The sequence below is a fragment of the Triticum urartu genome, chromosome 7A (genome assembly GCF_056163025.1).
Source record: "Triticum urartu cultivar PI428250 chromosome 7A, HENAU_Tu73, whole genome shotgun sequence".
In the NCBI taxonomy this organism is placed as follows: Eukaryota; Viridiplantae; Streptophyta; class Magnoliopsida; order Poales; family Poaceae; genus Triticum; species Triticum urartu.
The window spans coordinates 47,899,987-47,921,563 of NC_141879.1; the positions used below are offsets into that span (position 1 = coordinate 47,899,987).

Consider the following 21,577-nt stretch of genomic DNA (forward strand, 5'->3'; position numbering starts at 1 on the left):
TTGGGCGTCATTTGTAATCGTAATGATATGTATATTTGAATAAAAAGTGTTGGCTGTACGAATTCAGCATGTCCTCTCCACTCTGTTTCGGCCCCGTATTTTTAGTTCTTCAGTTCGTCATCAGTTTCAGTTTCAGTGATAGAGGGAGAAAAGGAAAAAAAAAGATTCGTCCACAGCCCGTTGCCCAAAAAGGCCAGGCCCATATCGAAGTTAGGCAGGGCCGAATAGAACATATCTAGGCCCATTGATAAAAGAAGTGTAGCCAGTGCAAAAAAAGTGCACACGGTCATTGACATCGATATATCTTTTCGGCTTTAGGTTATTTCACAAATTTTAAGTTTCCTGCAGTCACCTTTTTTGAGATAACTCATCTGATAATTATTTGAGCTATTTTTATGCGTAAGCTATCGTGTCCGATGGTAGGGTCCCGTGTTGTTTCGGCTAAAACAAAATGTTGGTTCTAGTTAGCAGTCCAACTTGCAGTCTTTGTGAACCAAAAAAGTTGCAATTGTTTGGTTCTAGTTTATTTCAACCAAGCACCATTTTTTAATATTTTTTCTGACTTGTGCTATGGTGTTTTTAAAGTTTTTACTCGTGTGTTTCAACCGAAAAAGGTTGTGCCCCTCTCAAAAAAAGAAGACATCTAGTGTGCCCCTAGTAGCATCTCCTTACAACATAGAGGGGCATCCCCTTACAACATATAGTGCATAAAACATAAAAGGAAGATAATTAACTAGACACGTGCTAACAACAACTTATATGATTGGATCATGTTTTAGTGCATTTTTTAGTACACATGGCCACATAAATAAAATGCAATGGAGAAACTTTAGGACCGAAAAAACATATAGATAGATAGAGGGGCATCGGGTACCCTAGTAGCATAGATAGATAGAACATATAGAGGGGCATCCCCCTACTACATATAGTTTATAAAACATGAAAGTAAAATAATTAAAACTAGATATATAGAAGACACGGGCACACACGCCCAAACCAACACAAACACAAACTAGATAGATAGAAGACTCGCACTTGAACAACCCCTTGAACAACTCCTTGGCCCCTCCTCCTTGCCACTCCTTGGCCCCTCCTCCTTGGGCCCCTCACTCGTCGTTCTCCGGCATCTGGTAGGGGAGGGTGTGCATGCCGTTGGGGTGAGGGAAGATGTGGTGGAAGTTGGTGAAGATGTTGTAGGTCGTGAACGCGATAAACTCGCATCCACACTAGAACACCTCCCCGAGGAGGTGGTGAGCGTCGTAGGGGTTGGTGAAGGTGACGTAGAGGCCGATGACGAAGCCATTGGCGTTGCCATCGTACTGCTCGTGGAGGTGGAACATGGGCGGAGTGCCCGGAGGGAGGTGGCGGTACCCGGCTTGGAGGAAGAAGCGAGCCAACTCTCTAGGGCCCCTCTACCTAGAGATGGCCCACACCCTCAGGCTATTCTCGACGACGACTCCGGCCGGGTACTGCCTCTCCGGCACGGTGCGAGGGCGACGGTAGGTAGAGCCGTTGAACTGCATGGTGGCTTGAGTGGTGGATTTGGCTCGAAAAGAAGAAGGGGAGGAGGCTTGAGAGATGAGTGTGAGGGGATGAGGAAATAGTGCCCTTTTATAGCCGCGTTGCAGCCGTGGTCAATGTGTACACGGTGCCTTCTCGATCGTTTTCTCTTCTCCGTTCGCACTGGCATAAGTAATTGCGGGCATTAATTCAAAAAACGGCGGGCAGAGCATCCAAAGAGGCACGGGCGGCACAGGCGTGGGAAACAGGCCCGTTCATCCGCGCGTGACACTGAAAAAGGAGCTGCACCACCGACGCGTCCGTCTCGTTCAAACATGCATTTGTTAAAATAGCTTAGATGCGACGTACCTATACGCTGCGCCCCTGCCGTGCTTTACTGCGTCGATGCGTGCATGCAAGCCCGCATGCAAATGGCTAGGCGTTCACGAGCAAAGAATAGCTAGGCTGCGACGTTGCATGCATGGCATGCATGGGATAGGGATGGCCCACATGTCATTGACCCTCTCGCATGCAGCCCATCCCCCCTCTCGACGGCCGTGCACACGCACGCCAGGCTCTGCCGGGCCCGATCCGCTCGGCCCAACGGTCACTTAGATGCTCCCCCGCTCAACGTTATCTGTTCGTCAGAGAAAAAACGGTGGCCAATCAGATTGGAGCCCACGGATCGCCCCTGCGGAATCCTTCTAGAAGGCCTATCCGACGGCCGCAGTTTGGCGTTAGGGTTAGATCGACGGTGGCCGTTTGGCGCTAGGGTTACAAGGTTTTGAGGCAGTCAACGGGGTTTTGAAAGGTTTGACCGAACATTCAAATGTGTATAACTAATTCAAAAAAATCTAAAAAATGAAAAACCTGCGCATATAGCCTTTTTATGTTACATAGTTATGATATAAAATGATAAACTTGATCTAATGATCTTTGCATGAAAAAACCTTCACAAATTGGACTATCTCGACTGAGGTTGCATAGAGTTCAAAGGAGTGAGAAGAGGGTTTGAGGTTTTGAAAATGCAAAAAAATCAAAAACATCACCTTACCTTCATGTTAGAGTGACTAAGGAGGATCTGAAGTTATTTTTGCATTTAAAATTTTTAAACTTGTTTTATTGCTGACTTTGTATTAAAGGGTGTTTTTTCAAAAATAAATTAAATAATATGAATACTTATTCAAAAAAAGGTGAGACTTCGTATTGATCCTATATAGGTATAATATAAGCTAAGAAAATCTTTTTTGGGTGATTTTGAGAAGGTCGAAAAAAACTTGCTTAGAAATGGGGCAGTTTTCCCTTACTTTGGAGCCTGTTTGGACAACATTTTCAGTGACTATGAGTTGGACTTCACAAAAAGGGTTGGATTTATGAACTAAAGTGCATAGTAGTACATAAAACGATGCAACATCACAGAACAAACAAATGAACTCAAAAAATATTGGAGATAGGTTCAAATTTGAATGTCGGTTCAAATTTGAATTTTATTTCAAGTCAAATCAACATCATAGCACATAAGTTTTCACATGAAAGAACATAAGTTTTCACATCAAATGACAACAAACTTAAGTTTTCACATCAAATTTGAATGATTTCGACTCTATTTCTTTTGCTTCTTTCTACCACTCGATTTCTTCTGCTTTTTTCCACCGTTTGGTTCCACGGCGCATAGTTTGTTGATGCTGATGCTCTTGCTTTTTGGCCCCTTGCAAACTCCACTAGGCCCCCTCAACTTTTGCACCTGACCATGTCCCACTTCTTCAGTTTGCACTTCTGCAGATTGAGTAGATGGCACACATTGTTCAACTACTTCAGTTTGCAACTCAACACTTGGCAGCATAACCTCCAAACATGGCAACACAGTTGTCAAAGCAGATTCGCATGGCAGCACAACAGTTGCTTCATCTGCAACAGTTTCAGATTGCCCTAGCATCTGCAAAACAGATTCAGTATGCATCACATCGTCAAAAACAGAAACACTTAGCTCATGTTCAGTAGTAACAGTTTCAGTTAGCTCCATATCTTTGTCACCAAACATTATCTGCTTAGTGCTCTTCCGTCTATAGCCATTGAGTCTTGCTTTTTTCACTGGCCAGCATTGTTCAACAACAAGAGGTGGGGCTTTTTCTGCACGCTTCCTCCTAAAAAAATAAAGCATTTGACTTGGTTAGATACTAGAACAAGTAGCAAAATCAAAAACTTGCAAAAACAGTAACATAAACATACTTTGGCCTCTGAGGAGTGTAGATGCACTTGGATGAACCAATTCTGTGCCCAAGTACCTCACACAACTTGCACCTATTTTTGTTACCTTTTTGAGCCATTTTGGGCTTATCATTCTTTTCCTTTTCCTTTTTCCCCTTCTTACTACAACCACCTTTCTCAAACCAAGCTTTGAATCTGCTCTGTTTAGGCAACCAACCTTTCTTCTAGTGACAGGGGGACACAAGGTAAATTCTATTTCCACCTCAGGCCACTGAGATTGGCCAGTCAGTGCAGGAATTGGACTTGCATGTGCAGCTTTGAATTTTTGTACTGAATAATACTCATGAAAATATGGGTGCATATTTAACCTGGGTTTAGATGCCAAAAAAAGTATGGAATGCTCACATGGTTTTCCAGTGTGTTGCCACTCTTGGCAAGTGCACTCATGCAACTCAGTATTTACCACATGCCTCTTGCCACTCTTTGTATCTCTAACTTCAGCACCCCACAAGGAAGATTTCTCAACAGATAGATGTGAAAGATTTCTACTCCTGTTGACCACTTGTTGTACCACTGCTGGAAGCTTGTCCCCTTCCAAAATATTAGCAATTTTTCCTCTCAACTCCCACAAACGCATGATCATGATCCTTATTTGGTCCACCATGTCATGCACATGCAAGTCTTTCAAATCCTTCACTTTGTTGTTAAAACTTTCTGCCAAGTTGTTATTGATATGATCACATTTTATGGCAGTATTAAAACCTGATCTATACCACAACAGAGAATGGTGGGTGTTCAACCATGAAGCAAATTCATTATCACTACATGATGCCAATATCTTACCAAGGTGATAGGAATGTGTCTGTCTGGTGTAGGATCTTGCTGCTGGCCACATGCGCCCAAATTCATCTCCTCTGAATTTTTTTATCAGATTCATCCACATATGTCCAAAGCACTCTCTCTGCTCAGCATGGGGGAAAACATTTTTTACTGCATTTTCCAACCCTTTACATGCATCTGTGTGGATGGCTAAAGGAGAAACTGGCCCTATGCATCTTTTCAATTGCATCATGAACCATATCCATGATGCCTCTGTCTCTGATTGAAACATTCCTATTGCAATTGGGAACATCCAGTTGTGTCCATCTAGAGCATTGCATGCAGCCAACTGACCATTCCACTTTCCAGTCAAAAAAGATGAGTCTATGCTCAAATATGGACGACAACCTGCTTTGAATCCATCTATGCAAGGCTTCAAACACATAAAAAACTTGCTGAATAAAACCTTGCCATCCTCTGTTACCTCTGTATCTATCTCCACCACACTCCCAGGTGACCTCTTCTCCACCTCTGCTTTAAAACTATACAACATCCTAAATGTATTTGCCCAGTCACCATACAATGATTTCATGGCCCTGTGTTTTGCTTTCCACACTATGGTATATTGCAGCTGGATGGGGTACATCTTCTCCAAGTCAACTTTAAGCCTCTTTGCAGTAGTGTTTGGAGTCTTGGCTAAAATAGGAGTAATCTTCTCTGTAACCCAAAGCTGTGATGTCATCTTTGAAACTCTCTGTGAAGTGGTCATACATGTATGCTGGTGTGGTATTTGATTTACCCTTACTGTACTTCCATCAGGTTGTAGTCTGGCAGACAAGTACCATTTGGAAGGATTGCCACCACCATCATAACCTTTACACCGAGCATAAAATTTCTTTCGATCAGTCCACATAGTCTTGGCATCAAACTCTTTTTTCACTACATAGGTCCTGAAAGACATCCTAAACTCCTTCATGCTTGGCCACAACTTTCCCACCTGAATAACTGGGTTCTCTTTGTCATACAAACAAACCAGCTCATTATCATCTGCATCATCCACATCATCTGCAGCCTCTCTCATCAGCTGTTCTTAATTCTCATTTGCATTTCTAGGGCCTGTGTTACCTTCAGCAGGCAAAGAACTGTCATCCTTCTCCTTATCTTTGTCATCAACTTGAATGCCAAACATTTCGGCCATATCAATGTCAGATATTGGTGTAATGACCAAATCTATTTTTTCATTCAACTCTACTACATTCCAGTCAACAACAATCTTCCTAGCACCATGGGTTCCCTCCTCTCCATCTGCATCAATCCCTGTATCTTCAGCTACTACAGTCGGTTCAGTCAACAATGCCAACATCTTCTTTTGTGAAACCCACTCATCATCTTCCATCTGTGCAGCCCTCTTTGATTGCACATAACCAACTCTGGAATGAGTTTGCAGATCAATTAGCTCTGCATAAAATGTTACTTGTTTGCTTGCCTACCCTTCTTGCTGATCAATTTCAGCAACCATGGATTCTCCATCTTCAATTCTCACATATTCACCATTATAGTTATCGAAACGTTGCAGAGATACCTCTTGTTCTGGACCCCAAACAATAGTCTCCCCAATTCTCTTCACCAAATTGCCCACGGCCTTCTCCTTCATGCTCTCCAATTCCGGGGGATCAACATCTGCAAATTCGACATCCAACCTCACGGTGGTATCTCTATCAATGTCTTGGACACTGCCATCACTGAGCTTGGCTTTACAGGGAAAAAATTCCACTATAATTGCGAATGTGGTGGCAGAACCTGAACCTCCCCTGTTTTGTCAATGGCAGGCAGCGGCGACAGTCACTACCAAATCGAGTTCGATTCTAAATTGCCAAGAAAAGAGGGTGGCATTACCGATTTGAAGCACTGTCTCCTCGCTCCATCTCATCCAGCCCTCGCTCCATCTCCTATCCAATCGAGATTCTAAAACGCCAAGAAACAGGGGCAGCATGAGGCCACAGATTTATCCAAAATTCAGTGGAATGGGAGTAGTGTTTGGAAAATACTCACTCGCAATAGCCGCTGCAGAGATAGGCGCTCCACCACCGGGCCGCGGAGAAGAAACAACCCCCGGATCCAATGGAGCCCGATTCTAAATCGCCAAGAAACAGAGGGCAGCATGAGGCCACAAATCCCCCAAAATTCTGGGGAGTGGGACTAGGGTTTCGGGCTCACCTCGCAATAGCTCTGCCGCTGCCGAAAAATGCGCTCCACCACCGCGGAGAAGAAACCGCTGCCGGAGAAGATGCTTATGGCGGCGCCGCTCGCCCAGTCCAGCACGGGCGAGTCGAGCACGGTCACACAGTCCCAGGTCGAGTCGTGGACGGTTGACTCTTGTCTACGTGGCCATAGGTGGACCCTACCAGTCAAAGCACATAACCCCCAGTGTCCTAACCAAACCTCAGCCTAACTAACAGCCAACTAGCCGCGTAAATGGTGTGTCGCATGGGAGCTATTTTTTCCAACGCAGATGTCGCATGAGAGCTATTACAGCCAACGACGTCGCATAAGAGACAGTTCACACCAACGACGTCGCATGGGAGCTATTTTCCCGTCGCCTCGAGGGATTTCGGCTCTCATGAGCAGGGCCGGTCAAGAAATTTCGGGGGCCCGGGGCAAGGTAACACAGAGGGGCCCTGACACCACATAAACATATGAGTATTCATATTACTGTTTTTTGCAAAAAAAAAACTCAGTACACTATAATCTATGTTGCATTGAGTATTCATATTACTATTTTTTGCAAAAAAAAACTCAGTACACTATAATCTAAATGTTGCATTCTGATCTAGAGTATGAAAAAACGAGATCATAAACATTGAAGGTAAAAGTTGTTCGCTCTTGTCCATCGAAACTTATATTTGGAATATTAGGTAAATGCGGTACACTTTCGTATCCACTCAAATTATTATCATCCTTAATTTTTCACAGGTTGTTTTTAACAGTAACTAAAGCTAATTATTCAGAATTACAAGCAGTTGCATCTGTTCTAAAAAAGTGGCAATAGCTCATTTCTATGACTCCATCAAGTCATTAGCAGATGGATACATTCTAGATGACATCTTGGTAAATTAAGAGCAGTCTTGTTAGTTACTGGAGCAAGGCATGGAATTAGTCTCTCATTTTGCACCTATTTCAGCTCTGCTTTACAGCTATGTTTAAAACCCTATCAGGCCATGTTGGTTTAACTAGGTTTAGTAATTTTCCCTGTCAATAAAACAAGAAAGATATATTACATGGGAGATGGAATTGTCAGTGTAAGGTTCAAACTATTACTTACTTGCTGAGTCAAGGATGCCAAACTGCTAGTTCTCTGACTCCAAAACTAATAACCAAACGACAAGTGCTCTTTATAAGAGATTGAATCACAGTTTCGTCGTCAAGGGAAGCACATAACAAAGTAGCACGATATCTACTGCCGAATCGAACATACAAATATCCCAGCACCTTGAACTCTTAAATGTGTGCTTGGAATAGGCTCGACATTTTATAATTCAGGGCACATACCGGAGTATGTCGGAACTGCGTGCTAGTAATTACTATGGAGTTTTTATTCAGATGGATGTGGGCTCAACCGACTCGATCGAGCGGCCTAAATCTTCATTCACGCCTCCGCTTTCTTTACGCCAGCATCAGTTCTTATCTTCGTTGGCAGCAAGGGCCACCGCAGTGTGCTAGATCGGCAGTGAGAGGAAATGGCAGCCCTGCTTGAGGCAGAACAACAGGCAGGCTGCCAAAATAGAAAATAAAGTTAGTCTCCCTGTTTTGCTTCTTTGGTCTTAGCTGTTTAAGCTTTTGAGACATGCTCACATATTGCTGGTTGTTCGGTTTCATTATGATTAATGGAGCCGGGGGTGACTCCCTGTTTGTCTAAAAATATATTATCATTTGGGCAAAAAAGAAGAATTATGAGGAAAGGACATGAAAAGGACGTTTCTCAAAAAAGAAAACTCATCAACAAAGTGAAGAGCAGAAAAATATGTGGTACTACCAATGGCAGAATATGTTGCAAACGCAAAATTAATAGGAATAATTATATAACATATATAATTATATATATGGCAGGGCACATGCCTTTTGTACTATGTGAGCAAGCTTCGTCTTGTCCTCTTCTGCTTATAACCACGGCTTCAGGTAAAGGCAGGCCGGAATTTTTAATTCTTGGAGATTTGTGAGCTGCTCTATGCTACTCCCTCCGTCCGGAATTAATACGTCTAGATACATCCATTTTCATGACAAGTAATTCGGGGCGGAGGGAGTATTTGGCAAAGTTGTGATAGCAGAGTAGTTTGAAATTACAGTTGGACGAAGGGAGTACAGCGGCTGTGTCGGCCTGGGATGGAGCCGATATAAAGCAAGGGGACGGGACAGAGTGAGAAAGACGCGGGCTGCGGGTGGGGTTTTGCATCTAGTTCTACGTGGCAGAGGTCCGAACTACCACAAACCTCCACTAGCTTTGCATCCGGTTTGCGGCAGACGCGCGGAGTCAAGGAAGCCAAACAACTAGCTCTCTCACTCCAGGACTAACCAAAAAATAAGCGCTCTTTGTGAGAGATTGAATCTTTTTTTATTGTCAGGGGAAGGAGATAACAAAATGGCTTGCATTAAATCAGACACACCAAATGTCAACGGAGATGCTTGAACGAACCTGTTCGTGGACGACAGTAGAGATGCCGCCCGTCCAAATCGGTGCTCCAAATGTTCGCCCTAGGTCGGATTTACTTCATTTGACATGCGTATGTAGATCAATAGCAATCTAGCATATATATAAATAGATGCAATCACAACCAAAAAAGCATCGGATGTTCAATAAGTTTCTACATCCGACCGATCCCAAAAGATGGCTGTCCAATTGTCTATCCAAAATATATCAATATTTTTCCTCCCACACCATTTGTTAGTGCCAAAGTATTCACTCCTCGGCTAGATAATCTGAAGCGCCCCCGTAGTGCTTCAAGATGCTAGCACGATACACTTGCAATGTGATCTTAAATTCATAAATGTAAAATCTAATTCCTTGGCTTGGTCAAACACTTGTCTTCATGCAATTTTTTGGGGTTCACCTTTCAATCCCTTTGTTGCAACCTGCTGGAACTTCTCTTGAGATAAGCTAGTTAATGCATTAGTTCATTGAGATATGCTGATATTAATTATCAAAATCCACCAAGAGGATTAGATGCACTTCCAATTTTCATTACCCGGTTTTGAGAAAGACAACGAGTGTTATACAATTGCAAGAAAAGTAAAATTGGGATCATTGGTATATGACAGACAGAACAAACATCAACATCACATTCCACCACACCAAGGATAAACTACATTATAAAACTAGAAGATAGTAGGCGATTGGTTTTTGAGCCAATTTGAGCTTCTCACCCCACAAATGTTGATGGGCATATTAATCAAGAGTCGGGGACATGAACTGAAATAACGGATATTAAACAAAACAAAAATTTGTTACCTGATGGTCATTATTTTTTGAGAACATAAAATAATTTTGAAATTCCGTTCGTGCCCTCGGGGCTTGTATTAACGAATGAAACCAAAATAACTTAGGGCCTCTTTGGTTGTAGGACTTTTATAAGAATATTGGAGGATTTTTTTTCTTGAAATGCCTTTGAATTATGGGATGTGACTACTAAATTCCTACAAAATCCATTGGTATGCCCCCGATTCTATGTGAGACTCGACATGAGCTCAAAAGCTCATTTTATTTTGATGTAGAGAAGTGCAATATACTTACATTTTCTCCCTGTACTCTCTCTCCCCGGTCCTCCAATATTCATGTGTTTATTTCTTATGCACCGTCCAAAGGCCACAAATTAATGTGTTTTGAAATCACATTAAAATTTATAGTGCATCACATCTCAATTTACTTTTTCCATATTCCTATGTTTTTCAAATTCCTGCAATCCAAACAAGTCGTTGAAGGGTCTCTAATCAATGTGATGGCATGATAATGATATTCTTACTACTGTTATAATTATTATTAATTTCTTGAGAGGAGTTCATATGATGGTACTACTATTCTTTTGCTTCTATTGCTTGTGAAAAACAGATGGAAAAAAGGAATTGCTGGCAGACAAAATTTCAAAATATAATTGCCAATCGTGATGTGAACCAACGTTAGTTATGTTCACTTATGCAAAGAAATGAACCAAAATGTTGGTTCTACGAAATTTGGTCCTTGATGTGTCATAAGTTGATTGTTAAGAAACTTGGAATGATCGAGTTTCTTTAAAAATCAAAGAACCAACCCGGCCGGTTCAGTCTAGTTTGAGCTTCACCCTCTAACTTGCTTTACATAGTATATATTTGCATGTTAAAATAGTTATTGACCTAAAACATTTTATTACTCATCGTCTCACTTAGTATTTGCATCGTGTATTTATTTCCTGTTTCTAGATTTGTGGCTTCAGTTTGTTTCTGCAGCTATTTCTGGTAACCTTATTGAAGGGCGATAGTAGTAAGCTATTTTGATGTGATCACTCGGGTGCAAATGGTGCTAAGTCATGCTTAACCATGGCCCCCATGGTTCGAACCGTGTGTTTGCGGTCATCAAGATAATTTTCTTGGTCCGTTGCGGGAGGCACCGGGCACAAAACTAATTTTGGTTGTAGAAAATGGTACAGAGAAGATTAATAGGAGTAATCCTTATTAGTATCATAGATAGAAAGGGACGAGATGGCTTCCCCGTAGAGAGTGATGAGCTCCTGGAGCTCGGTCTGTGACCGTGGATATCCGGACTCAACGTTCCATCTTGGATCGAGGTCCTGGCCACCGGTGCCAATTAGGAAGAAGGACTTGGAGAGGAGCTCGCGGACTTTGGCGTCGCCACCCAGCTTGGCCTCCATCTGGGACCTTGTCGCCTTGAAGTGCTCAAGCTGCTTCGGCAACGAGATGGACCGCTCTCCATTCTGCATGCATCTCTCATTTCAAATGTTGGTAATTTCGCACAAGTGCAGATTTAGTGTGCAATGAGTTGACTTACAGTGGATATTTTGAAACCGGAACCCGCTGAGGCGTAGTTGGCTCCCCACATGTTGAGCCCACCGTTCAACGACATGTAAGCTGGAGGGCTCTGCTGGAAGCCGATAGATGTTGCTGGACACCATGAAACGAAACAGCCCATCAATCATGGATGATCGACGAGTAGCCGTATGATATGTTAATGCAGAGGCCTGTGATATCCTCCTTTTTCTAGAAAAAGGGTGTATCATGGGTTTGTCACGCACGTACCGACGGTGTCAGCTGAACCTGCCGCTGCTAGATTGGGAGACTTGAGGGGGGTGCCCCTCATTCGTTTCGACATTGGGCAAGTATGCGTTGTTGCCGACGTCCAACACCCCGTCTCCGAACACGAACATGGCCGGTGGAGGCACAGGCTTCGCCGGCTTTACCTCATCGTCTGTTTTCACCAGCACATGCATTATATTATACTATTTCATCGCAAACCCGATACCCAACAAACAAATCCAAAATTAAAGAGAACTTCAAAAAGATCAAATTAAACAATACGTACGGCAGAATGTCTTGCAGTCAGGGCAGAGGACGATGCACTGCTGGGGGCAGCGGCCGGGACAGGTGCTCGTGCACCCCGGCCGCTTCCCATCGGTATCCTTGCTGGTCACGTTCCTAGGGGGGACGGCCTCCCCATCCCCCTCGTTGCCGTCCGGGGAGCCCGGAGACGGGTATATGAGCCCGGGGATGGATACGAATCCGGGGAGCTTGGGGACGACGGGTATTGCGCCGACGTCGACATCGCCAGCAGGCAGAGGATGCCCACCACGAGCACACTGACACGCACCGTCATTGCTGCTGCCAACTGGTTCAAGCTAATCGATGGAAAGACTACGTAAGTTGTTGTTGCTGGCCGTTGTGATCGAGGGCCTCAAGGATATCCTTATATGGTATGGTTAGTCACCACAGCAAGTTGGGTTAATGGCGAGCGTTGACCCTGATTGCCAGACTAGCAACGTAAGTAGCCGAACTGTCATATGAAGGGCGACAAGTATCAAGCAAGATTTAGTCAAGATGCTCTTGGAATACAAGTATAGAACAGATCAAGTCGGCAACTCATAAGATTCTCCGGTGCAGTCGGGGCCGGTGCCTCGGGGTCAGGATTATATACTTCAATAGGTATAATGCAACTGCAGCTGGGGAGATAGACAGTAGGCTGTGCGCGTGATCGGGCTGACGGCAGACCTACGCGTGCATGCTTCATATTAGAAACTACGGAATGCAGGAGACTAAGTCAAGGCCTTACAAGTCAAATCTTGAGATGATATGCCTCCTCACGTGCTCATGCTTGAAAATCTGAAATCTTCAAAACTAAGTGGGTCGCCACAAAAGTCAGAGCGCGCAATTTTTGTATTTTTTTTAACACGTCAGAGCTCACAACAATGACTTACCTAGTAGCCATGGAGGGCGTCTTAGCGATTGGATTTCAATGGAATCCAATTTTGTTGATGATCTCGATTTGTGGCTGGGTGCATATCTCGTTTATATTTGCATAGGTTTTGGTTTTGCTGCCTCAGTAAAAATCGATAAATCTTATTTGAGAAAAAAAACTACACCCACCTTCGGTCCTGGAAATACAAGGGCATGTGCAACGGTAGAGAAATGCTTCCGACTAGCCGACATAAGGAATACTCAGCAAACCATTTGTCGAGATGATATTGGCCTTCGCCGAGTTCTCATTGCACTCGGCGAAGAAGCTGTTTCCAGCATCGGGGAAGCGGGCGACGTGCATGGCCATTTGCATGCAAGTGTGCCCATTGGCGCTGCCGATCTGCCACCGATGGACCAGAGGGCGGAGCGCGTGGGGGCCTCCACCCATGTGGCGGCACCCACTCGGCAAGATGGAGATGCGGCGACTGCGGAGGTGGTGGCGTTTGGGCCGCACTCGCCGCGCACGAGCCCGGCTTGTGAGGGCCTGGCCCTTATCGAGGGGGCGCTAGACCGTGGCGGTGCGAGGAGCGAAGCCCACCACAGCCCGGGGCCTTGGCCATGGCCGGTCAACCAGATGCGGCCCAGGATGAGGGTCGTGATCTTGTGGTGCGGGGCGAGCCAGTGGACGGACCGACGGATCCACTTCTCTCGTTCCTCATAAGCTGCTCCTCCCCCCCGGCGGCGGCCCTGCTGGCAAACCCGGTGGCCGCCTGCGAGCTGGAAGGACGGCCGGCAGTGAAGCCCTCCAAGAGAAGTAGCGGCCGGCTGGCGGCTAAACCAACTGCGGGGTGGTCTACTATGGACAAGGTCCAAATGGTGCTGCTGAAGAAGAGTGACATCTGGGCGGGGGACGCGCCACAGGTGGCAGCGTTGAAGGCTGAGCTCCAGAGGTACATGGAGATGTACAAGAAGCCACTGCCTGGGAAATTTATCGCCGCGGTTGAAGCCCTGCTCGATGCTTCTAGCGGCCAGAGAGCGGCGTGGAAGTCAGGGCCGGTTGTCTGTACCTGAATGTTGTCTATCAGAGTTCTGCTCATTGCGTGCCCTGGTTAGTTTCCTATGTTAGAGCTGCTAATGTGCTTGGCTGTTAGGTGTTGGGAGGGGTGTTGGAGTCAAGGATCTGTTTCCTTTGGGATGACTAGTCATCGATTGTACTCTGTGCGTTGGATTGCTTGTTCTGTACCCGAGTTGGCCCAGTTTGTTTTATGGATTGTTCTTTCTTGATTGGAATGTGAGGGGCCTAAGCAACCCAGCGAAGAGAAGGGCGATTTAGATTTTTGATGCTGAGCTTAAGTGTAGTGTTGTCTGTCTTCAAGAGACGAAGATCAGTGTCATGGCTCGAAGCATTGTGGTGGACACACTGGGGCTGCGCTTCGCCGATAACTTCATCTCACTACCGGCTGTTGGCTCAAGGGGGGGGGGGGGGGGGTATTCTCATTGCATGCTCCGACGACTACGAGATTGCGGCAGAGCCCCTAGCGGCCGGTGAATTCTCGATCTCTAGGACAATTAGGAGAAGGGCTGATGGAGTTTGCTGGTCGATTACCGGCGTTTATGGGCCACAATTGGAGGCGGACAAGGTCTGCTTCATTGATGAGCTGAAGAGAATCAAGCATCATATGCTGCCGCAATGAATGATGATGGGAGACTTCAATATGATCACCCGAGCAAGTGACAAAAGCAACAACAACATCAACAGGTGGATGATGGGCAGGTTTAGAGCAGCCATTGATGACTTGGAATTGATTGAGTTTCCGCTGTTTGGGAGAAGATTTACTTGGTCCAGCGAGCGCGAGAATGTAACCCTCACCAAGATCGACCGGGTCATAGTGTCCGGCGAGTGGGAAGCGGCGTATCCCCACTATCAACTGTCTCCTGCCTCAACAAATATATGAGACCATTACCCGCTTGTGCTCAAACGAATGGATGCAGCCCCTCACAAAGCATTCCGTTTTGAGAACCACTAGCTAAATTGCCCAGACTTTGAAGACATTGTGGCTCATGCATGGGCAAAAGAGGTCAAGTCCAGAGACCCAATCACGGCACTACACACCAAAATGTCAAGGACAACAAAGTGTTGGGGAACGTAGCAGAATTTTAAAATTTTCTACACATCACCAAGATCAATCTATGGAGTCATCTAGCAACGAGGGAGAGAGGAGTGCATCTACATACCCTTGTAGATCACGAGCGGAAGCGTTCAAGAGAACGGGGTTGATGGAGTCGTACTCGACGTGATTCAAATCACCGATGACCTAGTGCCGAACGGACGGCACCTCCGCGTTTTCAACACACGTACGGTTGGGAGACGTCTCCTCCTTCTTGATCCAGCAAGGGGGAAGGAGAGGTTGATGAAGATCCAGCAGCACGACGGCGTGGTGGTGGAAGCAACGGTGATCTCGGCAGGGCTTCGCCAAGCGCTGGGAGATGGAGGAGTGTCACAGGAGGGAGAGGGAGAGGCCAGGGGCTTGGGTGCGCAGCCCTCCCTCCCCCACTATATATAGGTTGCCTAGGGGGGGGGGCGCCGTCCCTAGGAGATCCAATCTCCTAGGGGGGGCGGCGGCCAAGGGGGTGCCTTGCCCCCCAAGGGAAGGGTGGCGCCCCCACCCCTAGGGTTCCTAACCCTAGGCGCAGGGGGAGGCCCAAGGGGGGCCACACCAGCCCACTAGGGGCTGGTTCCCCACCCACTTCAGCCCATGGGTCCCTCCGGGATAGGTGGCCCCACCCGGTGGACCCCCGGGACCCTTCCGGTGGTCCCGGTACAATACCGGTGACCCCGAAACCTTCCCGATGGCCGAAACTGGACTTCATATATATAAATCTTTACCTCCGGACCATTCCGGAACTCCTCGTGGCGTCCGGGATCTCATCCGGGACTCCGAACAACTTTCGGGTTACCGTGTGCTAATATCTCTACAACCCTAGCGTCATCGAACCTTAAGTGTGTAGACCCTACGGGTTCGGGAGACATGCAGACATGACCGAGAAGCCTCTCCGGTCAATAACCAACAGCGGGATCTGGATACCCATGTTGCCTCCCACAAGCCCCATGATGATCTCATCGGATGAACCATGATGTCGAGGATTCAATCAATCCGTATACAATTCCCTTTGTCAATCGGTACGTTACTTGCCCAAGACTCGATCGTCGGTATCCCAATACCTTGTTCAGTCTCGTTACCGGCAAGTCACTTTACTCATACCGTAATGCATGATCCCGTGATCAATCACTTGATCACTTTGAGATCATTATGATGATGCATTACTGAGTGGGCCTAGAGATACCTCTCCGTCATACGGAGTGACAAATCCCAGTCTCGATTCGTGCCAACCCAACAGACACTTTCGGAGATACCTGTGATGTACCTTTATAGTCACCCAGTTACATTGTGACGTTTGGCACACCCAAGGCACTCCTACGGTATCCGAGACTTGCACAATCTCATGGTCTAAGGAAATGATACTTGACATTCAGAAAAGCTACAGCAAACGAACTACACGATCTTTGAGCTAAGCTTAGGATTGGGTCTTGTCCATCACATCATTCTCCTAATGATGTGATCCCATTATCAATGACATCTAATGTCCATAGTCAGGAAACCATGACTATCCTTTGATCAACGAGCTAGTCAACTAGAGGCTCACTAGGGACGTGTTGTGGTCTATGTATTCACACATGTATTACGATTTCCGGATAACACAATTATAGCATGAACAATAGACAATTATCAGGACAAAGAAATATAATAATAACCATTTTATTATTGCCTCTAGGGCATATTTCCAACAGTCTCCCACTTGCACTAGAGTCAATATTCTAGTTACATTGTGATGAATCGAACACCCATGCAGTTCTGGTGTTGATCATGTTTTTCTCTAGGGAGAGGTTTAGTCAACGGATCTGCTACATTCAGGTCCGTATGTACTTTACAAATCTCTATGTCTCCATTTTGAACACTTTCACGAATGGAGTTGAAGCGACGCTTGATATGCCTGGTCTTCCTGTGAAACCTGAGCTCCTTGGCAAGGGCAATAGCTCCAGTGTTGTCACAGAAGAGAGTCATTGGACCCGACGCATTGGGTATGACTCCTAGGTCGGTAATGAACTCCTTCACCCAGACTGCTTCTTGTGCTGCCTTCGAGGCTGCCATGTACTCCGCTTCACATGTAGATCCCGCCACAACGCTTTGCTTGCAACTGCACCAGCTTACTGCCCCACCATTCAAAATATACACGTATCCGGTTTGTGACTTAGAGTCATCCAGATCTGTGTCGAAGCTAGCATCGACGTAACCCTTGACGACGAGCTCTTCGTCACCTCCATAAACGAGAAACATTTCCTTAGTCCTTTTCAGGTACTTCAGGATATTCTTGACCGCTGTCCAGTGTTCCATGCCGGGATTACTTTGGTACCTTCCTACCAAACTTACAGCAAGGTTTACATCAGGTCTGGTACACAGCATAGCATACATGATAGACCCTATGGCCGAGGCATAGGGGACGACACTCATCTTTTCTCTATCTTCTGCCGTGGTCGGGCATTGAGCCGTGCTCAATCTCGTACCTTGCAATACAGGCAAGAACCCGTTCTTTGACTGATCCATTTTGAACTTCTTCAATATCTTGTCAAGGTACGTACTCTGTGAAAGACCAATGAGGCATCTCAATCTATCTCTATAGATCTTGATGCCTAATATATAAGCAGCTTCTCCAAGGTCCTTCATTGAAAAACACTTGTTCAAGTAGGCCTTTATGCTTTCCAAGAATTCTATATCATTTCCCATCAACAGTATGTCATCCACATACAATATGAGAAATGCTACAGAGCTCCCACTCACTTTTTTGTAAATGCAGGCTTCTCCATAAGTCTGCATAAACCCAAACGCTTTGATCATCTCATCAAAGCGAATGTTCCAACTCCGAGATGCTTGCACCAGCCCATAAATCGAGCGTTGGAGCTTGCACACCTTGTCAGCATTCTTAGGATCGACAAAACCTTCCGGCTGCATCATATACAATTTTTCCTTAAGGAAACCATTAAGGAAGGCCGTTTTGATGTCCATTTGCCATATCTCATAATCATAGAATGCGGCAATTGCTAACATGATTCAGACGGACTTCAGCTTCGCTACGGGTGAGAAAGTCTCATCGTAGTCAACCCCTTGAACTTGTCGATTACCCTTAGCGACAAGCCGAGCTTTATAGATGGTCACATTACCATCCGCGTCTGTCTTCTTCTTAAAGATCCATTTATTTTCTATGGCTCGCCAATCAACAGGCAAGTCAGTCAAAGTCCATACTTCGTTTTCATACATGGATCCTATCTCGGATTTCATGGCTTCCAGCCATTTGTCGGAATCTGGGCCCGCCATCGCTTCTTCATAGTTCGAAGGTTCACCGTTGTCTAACAACATGATTTCCAAGACAGGGTTGCCGTACCACTCTGGTGCGGAACGTGTCCTTGTGGACCTACGAAGTTCAGTAGCAACTTGATCTGAAGTTTCATGATCATCATCATAAACTTCCTCTCTAGTCGGTGCAGGCACCTCAGGAACATTTTCTTGAGTTGCGCCACTTACCGGTTCAAGAGGTAATACTTCATCAAGTTCTACCTTCCTCCCACTTATTTCTTTCGAGAGAAACTCTTTCTCTAGAAAGGACCCATTCTTGGCAACAAAGATCTTGCCTTCGGATCTGAGGTAGAAGGTATACCCAACAGTTTCTTTAGGGTATCCTATGAAGACGCATTTTTCCGACTTGGGTTTGAGCTTTTCAGATTGAAGTTTCTTGACATAAGCATCGCATCCCCAAACTTTTAGAAACGACAACTTAGGTTTCTTCCCAAACCATAATTCATACGGTGTCGTCTCAACGGATTTTGACGGAGCCCTATTTAAAGTGAATGCGGCAGTCTCTAAAGCATAGCCCCAAAATGATAGCGGTAAATCGGTAAGAGACATCATAGATCGCACCATATCTAATAGAGTGCGATTATGACGTTCGGACACACCATTATGCTGAGGTGTTCCAGGCGGCGTTAGTTGTGAAACTATTCCACATTTTCTTAAGTGTGTGCCAAATTCGTGACTCAAGTATTCTCCCCCACGATCTGATCGCAAGAACTTGATTTTCCTGTCACGTTGATTCTCAACCTCACTCTGAAATTCCTTGAACTTTTCAAAGGTCTCAGACTTGTGTTTCATTAAGTAGACATACCCATATCTACTCAAGTCATCAGTGAGGGTGAGAACATAACGATAGCCACCGCGAGCCTCAACACTCATTGGACCGCACACATCAGTATGTATGATTTCCAATAAGTTGGTTGGTCGCTCCATTGTTCCTGAGAACGGAGTCTTGGTCATTTTACCCATGAGGCATGGTTCGCATGTGTCAAATGATTCGTAATCAAGAGACTCTAAAAGTCCATCTGCATGGAGCTTCTTCATGCGTTTGACACCTATGTGACCAAGGCGGCAGTGCCACAAGTATGTGGGACTATCATTATCAACCTTACATCTTTTGGTATTCACACTATGAATATGTGTAGCATTACGCTCGAGATTCATTAAGAATAAACCATTCACCATCGGAGCATGAGCATAAACATATCTCTCATATAAATAGAACAACCATTATTCTCGGATTTAAATGAGTAGCCATCTCGAATTATACGAGATCCTAATACAATGTTCATGCTCAAAGCTGGCACTAAATAACAATTATTGAGGTTTAAAACTAATCCCGTAGGTAAATGTAGAGGTAGCGTGCCGACGGTGATCACATCGACCTTGGAACCATTCCCGACGTGCATCGTCACCTCGTCCTTCGCCAGTCTCCGCTTATTCCGCAGCTCCCGCTTTGAGTTACAAATGTGAGCAACGACACCGGTATCAAATACCCAGGAGCTACTACGAGTACTGGTAAGGTACACATCAATTACATGTATATCACATATACCTTTCGTGATGCCGGCCTTCTTGTCCGCTAAGTATTTGGGGCAGTTCCGCTTCCAGTGACCACTTCCCTTGCAATAAAAACACTCAGTCTTGGGCTTGGGTCCATTCTTTGGCTTCTTCCCGGCATCTTGCTTACCGGGCGCGGCAACTCCCTTGCCGTCTTTCTTGAAGTTCTTCTTACCCTTGCCTTTCTTGAACTTAGTGGTTTTATTCACCATCAACACTTGATGTTCCTTTTTGACTTCTACCTCCGCTGATTTCAGCATTGCAAATACTTCAGGAATGGTCTTTTCCATCCCCTGCATATTGAAGTTCATCACAGAGCTCTTGTAGCTCGGTGGAAGCGACTGAAGGATTCTGTCAATGACCGTGTCATCCGAGAGATTAACTCCCAGCTGAGTCAAGCGGTTATGCAACCCAGACATTTTGAGTATGTGCTCGCCGACAGAACTAATTTCCTCCATCTTACAGCTGAAGAACTTGTCGGAGACTTCATATCTCTCGACGCGGGCATGAGATTGAAAAACCATTTTCAGCTCTTCAAACATCTCATATGCTCCGTGTCTCTCAAAACGCTTTTGGAGCCCCGGTTCTAAGCTGTAAAGCATACCGCACTAAACGAGGGTGTAATCATCAGCACGTGTCTGCCAAGCGTTCATAACGTCTTGGTTCTATGGGACGGGTGCGTCACCTAGCGGTGCTTCTAGGACATAATCTTTTTTGGCAGCTATGAGGATGATCCTCAGGTTCCGGACCCAGTCCTTATAGTTGCTGCGATCGTCTTTCAGCTTGGTTTTCTCTAGGAACGCGTTGAAGTTGAGGACAACGTGGGCCATTTGATATACAAGACATATTGTAAAGATTTTAGACTAAGTTCATGATAATTAAGTTCATCTAATCAAATTATTCAATGAACTCCCACTTAGATAGACGTCCCTCTTCTAGTCATCTAAGTATAACATGATCCGAGTGAACTAGGCCGTGTCCGATCATCACGTGAGACGGACTAGTCAACGTCGGTGAACATCTTCATGTTGATCGTATCTTCTATACGACTCATGCTCGACCTTTCGGTCTTCTGTGTTCTGAGGCCATGTCTATACACATGCTAGGCTCGTCAAGTCAACCTAAGTGTTTGCATGTGTAAATCTGTCTTACACCCGTTGTATGTGAACGTTTGAATCAAACACCCGATCATCACGTGGTGCATTGAAACAACGAACTGTCGCAACGGTGCACAGTTAGGGGGAACACTTTCTTGAAATTATTACGAGGGATCATCTTATTTAAGCTACCGTCGTTCTAAGCAAATAAGATGTAAAACATGATAAACATCACATGCAATAAAATAGTGACATGATATGGCCAATATCATTTGCTCCTTTGATCTCCATCTTCGGGGCTCCATGATCATCGTTGTCACCGGCATGACACCATGATCTCCATCATCATGATCTCCATCATCGTGTCTTCTTGAAGTTGTCTTGTCATCTATTACTTCTACTACTATGGCTAACGCTTTAGCAATAAAGTAAAGTAATTACATGACGTTTATGTTGACACGCAGGTCATAAATAAATAAAGACAACTCCTATGGC

General features: G+C 45.3%; 1 pseudogene across 1 annotated transcript; it reads right to left on the reverse strand.

Annotated features, from left to right (window-relative positions):
* Positions 1-7,643: 7,643 nt before the first annotated feature.
* Positions 7,644-12,437, reverse strand: LOC125523386 (GDSL esterase/lipase At1g29670-like; annotated as a pseudogene). The gene is made up of 4 exons (XR_015611699.1): positions 12,092-12,437; positions 11,809-11,977; positions 11,561-11,673; positions 7,644-11,486 (listed from the first exon to the last, which is right to left on the reverse strand). The product of XR_015611699.1 is annotated as a GDSL esterase/lipase At1g29670-like (transcript).
* Between the last annotated feature and the right edge of the window lie 9,140 nt (positions 12,438-21,577).